Consider the following 4794-nt stretch of genomic DNA (forward strand, 5'->3'; position numbering starts at 1 on the left):
GTGCCCAAACTTTGTCATAGGACTGTATATGTAATACAGTTTTGCACACATCACGTATCTAATATGTTTGCCTAACCAAACATGTTGCATATCAGCCTCTTTCTAAACCTTCTTTTTGTTTACTTATATTGAATGGAATATATCTGACAATAAGTTTTTCCATAGTATACATCTTGTTATATTCATAGACATGCTACATATACGTATTTTATACTGCCCAGCACCTTAGTCCTGCATTCCCCACTTTCTCCTATAGAAACAGTGCCCTTTGTACTCAGAATGGAGATAGCACTCTCTGTGTGTATATATATATATATATATATATATATATATATATATATATATATATATATAGCGCTGTACATGTCCCATACATTAGTCTATAGGCCGGCTATAGAGGGGTCTGCATGTAGGTGGGAGGGGGCACCCACACTGGCTAATAGCGCTCTCTCTGCACCCACAGCCCCATTAGGATTAGTCCGGCTATAGAGGGGGTCTGCATGTAGGTGGGAGGGGGCGCCCACAATGACTAATAGCACTAGCTCTGCACCCACAGCCCCAATAGGATTAGTCCGGAATTAATTACAGACCATAGCGGTGTATAAGCATCCTCACTGCTGATGCCGGCTCTCTGAAGATTGCCCACCCACTTTCACATTCATCTCCCTTCCCTTAGCCTCTATTGGCCAATCGGCCTGCAGGAAGCAAGAGGGGCGTGTCTCAGTCCTCCTGCTTTACTAATACTTATAGTATATGGTACTAGCTATACCCGCGACTTCGTCCGCGAATCTCCCTTCCTTGTGCAAACCATGTGCAGCGCGGCCCGTTGGCCCCCCCACGGCCCTTTTCTTGTGGCCACCACAGTCCTCTCCCACACCCTGGTGTGGTGGGACCCCATAGCCCCGCTGCTGTGGCTCCGGCTCCCCCTAGCACCCATCCGCGCCCCCTGCTCTCCCCTTATCTCTCAGCCGCGCCCCCTCCCCCCTTTAGTGCCTACAGTCACCTTCCACATCTCCCCCCCCTGCCACTACCACCACCCACCCGTGACCCCAGTCACCCGCCCACCTCCCCCTTTAACCTGTGCAATCGGCCTCCCTCCTACTCACCCTCAGCCCTCTGGTCCCAACCCCCCCACTAATAAACCCCCCCAGGCCCCCTCCCTAACTCCCAGCACCTCCCCCAAACCACCAACCCCCCCCCCCCCACCCACCACCTCTTCCCCCCCCCAGCCCCTTACACACCAACTCTTGTAACACCCCCCCCCCCCCACTAAGGAAACTGGCGATCACGGAACCTCCAGCACTCACCTTGCATATGCTGGGGAGGTCTGTGTGTAGTGACCGCGACATGAGTGCTGTCTGTTCCCGGGCACACAGTACGCAGATATGGGCGGCTGTGGGCCTGAGGCCTGGTCGCGCTGCTGTATATAATGGCGATATGTGGCCGGCCGGCATGTGAGCAGCGTTGGGAACATGCAGGCAGCCGCCATGTTCAGACAAGTGTCCTCGCGCGCTGGCCACGCCCACATTTTGGCGCTAACCTATGGGGTCGCTGTGCTGTCTCCCTATCCTGCCCCCGCACCGTCATGCACCAATTGGAGCTGTGTGTCACTACCTGCGCTGATGTTGGGGCCGACAGTGGAGCCGAAGCCAACTTTTGAGGGTCGCGGTGGCGATTTGGGGTGAGTGAGAAACATTTAAAGTAGCCTATGTATCCTTCCTGGTATGTAGGTGTGTGTGAAATTTCAAAGCAATCCATTCAGCCGTTTGGGTGTGATTGAGGAACAAACATCCAAACACACAAACTTTTCACATTTATAATATTAGTAGGATAGAATAAGGAAAAAGTTTGTTTTTGTACCGTGTTAGCCAGTGGGTAGGAAATATAAAAAACAAAAAACTTGAGAGTCTTTAGTAGTTGATACCTTTTTTAATGACTAATAATGATGATGACAGATTACAAGCTTTCAGAGCTCTCGGCTTCTTCCTCAGGTATATTTAAAAACAATTTCTGAAAGATGCGTAGTTATGTACAAAGGGGCACACAGGAATACAATGTTGTTACAATGTTATTTTATTCCTGTGTGTCCCTTTGTACATAACTATGCATCTTTCAGAAATTGTTTTTAAATATACCTGAGGAAGAAGCCGAGAGCTCTGAAAGCTTGTAATCTGTCATCATCATTATTAGTCATTAAAAAAGATATCAACTACTGAAGTCTCTCAAATTTTTTATATTTTATAGTATACTAGCCTCTGCCCATGACTTTGTCTGCGGGTTGTTGGCGTTGATGATCCGCCTATATTCAGCAAATTGCTGACGATCCGCCTGCTCCGGTGTTTCGGCAGCTGTCAAGCTGGCCTGCCACTGAACTCATTCTTCGAGCTGTGCCCGTGATTGTTCCGGTATCTCAGCAGGTTGTTGGGACAACATATAATGAGCGTGTTGTTGGTGTTGATGATCCCCCCCTCAGCTCCGCTTGAGGAAGCTCTGTGACTTCTGGCTACCTGCCAATTTGGATTAAAGGTATTTGCCCATGTCAGTTTGTCAGCAGTGCCTGGACCAGATCAGATAATATGCAAATGCAGGAACACAAACCACTGAGGGCAGTGGCGTAACTAGGAATGGCGGGGCCCCATGGCGAACTTTTGACATGTCCCCCCCCCCCCCCGACGACCTCGACCAAACCCCTCCTACGCATTCCTGCGCGTTCTATTATCCCCCATAGTGGGCCCTGCACACAGTATTATCCCCAATAGTGGCCCCTGCACACAGTATTATCCCCCTTAGTGGCCCCTGCACACAGTATTATCCCCCAGAGTGGCCCCTGCACACAGTATTATCCCCCATAGTGGCCCCTGCACACAGTATTATCCCCCATAGTGGCCCCTGCAAACAGTATTATCCCCCATAGTGGCCCCTGCACACAGTATTATCCCCCATAGTGGCCTCTGCACACAGTATTATCCCCCATAGTGGCCCCTGCACACAGTATTGTCCCCCATAGTGGCCCCTGCACACAGTATTATCCCCAATAGTGACCCCTGCACACAGTATTATCCCCCATAGTGGTACCTGCACACAGTATTATCCCCCATAGTGGCTCCTGCACACAGTATTATCCTCCATAGTGGCCCCTGCAAACAATATTATCCCCCTTAGTGGCCCCTGCACACAGTATTATCCCCCATAGTGGCCCCTGCAAACAGTATTATCCCCCATAGTGGCCCCTGCACACAGTATTATCCCCCATAGTGGCCCCTGCATACAGTATTATGTTCCACTGTGGACACCCATAAACAATTATTATGCTCTGGGGTCTTTTCAGACCCCAGAGTATAATAATCGGAGACCCGGGGGAATAAAAACATAAAAAACTGCTGTTTCTTACCTGTTCCCCGACTCCTACGCTGTCGGCCTCCGCTGCTGCCCTTCTGCAATGACGTTGGACATCACATGACCCAGGACGCAGGCCGGGTTCATGTGACGTCAGACAACAAGGAAGGAGGCCTGGCAGGATCGTGGAGAGGTAAGTAACCGTGTTTTTTATGTCTCTTACCTCTCCCGGTCGGCCAATGATTATACTCAGGGGTCCGAAAAGACCCCCGAGTATAATGATAGCAGCAGTAGCGGCTGTCACCGGGCCCTGTGACAGCTGCCTCTACTGCTATGGCAGTAGTTACGCCACTGACTGAGGGTTAGCATGTGTACACAGAGAGAGAACAGCCCTGGCTTTCTCAGAAGCTAAGAGCAGTGTGTAATATAGTATTTGTGAACATAAATTCATAACAGTTGTGAAGCCATGTCATTTACCGGGATAAAAAGTAGCCTATGTGTTAATCAAGGTTATAATCTATCTATGTGCCGAATTTCATCCAAATCCGTTCAGCCGTTTTTGTGTGATTGAGGAACAAACACACAAACATCCAAACTTTCACATTTATAACATAGGATAGGAGGATAGGATAGGATAGACACTCAACACCGACCAGCTGTGCTATGGACCACACCCACCTGTTCTGATAGGCTGACGGGCGTTAGCAGGCGGGGCCTGCAGGTCCTGTTACTTGCTCTGAGTGTTAGACCCTGCGCTCCATTCCTTTATAATAAGGTCACAAAGTGCCGCAGCCGCTAATGTTCTATTCTACAAGAGCGGAGCGATGTTACATGGAAATAGGATGTCTTTGGGGGGTGTTCACACCATGCGTTTTGTGTTTTTCTTGCTATAGTGTATTTATTACTAGTTTACTATTGGAGAAAGGCGCCTGTGTACATCACAGAAATACTAATACAAGCCGGATTAATCCTAATGGGGCTGTGGGCGCAGAGCTAGCGCTATTAGCCAGTGTGGGCGCCCCCTCCCACCTACATGCAGACCCCCTCTATAGCCGGACTAATCCTAATGGGGCTGTGGGTGCAGAGCTAGCGCTATTAGCCAGTGTGGGCGCCCCCTCCCACATACATGCAGACCCCCTCTATAGCCGGACTAATCCTAATGGGGCTGTGGGCGCAGAGCTAGCGCTATTAGCCAGTGTGGGCGCCCCCTCCCACATACATGCAGACCCCCTCTATAGCCGGACTAATCCTAATGGGGCTGTGGGTGCAGAGCTAGCGCTATTAGCCATTGTGTGTGTGCCCCCTCCCACCTACATGCAGACCCCTCTATAGCCGGCCTATATAATGTATGGGGCTGTGGGCGCCCCCTATAGCCGGCCTATAGACTAATGTATGGGGCGGCTCACATTACAGGAGGCGGGTCGCTGCATAAGCCCCTGCCCAGGGGTGACTGTGAAT

The sequence above is a fragment of the Leptodactylus fuscus genome, chromosome 2 (assembly GCF_031893055.1).
Source record: "Leptodactylus fuscus isolate aLepFus1 chromosome 2, aLepFus1.hap2, whole genome shotgun sequence".
Classification (NCBI taxonomy): domain Eukaryota; kingdom Metazoa; phylum Chordata; class Amphibia; order Anura; family Leptodactylidae; genus Leptodactylus; species Leptodactylus fuscus.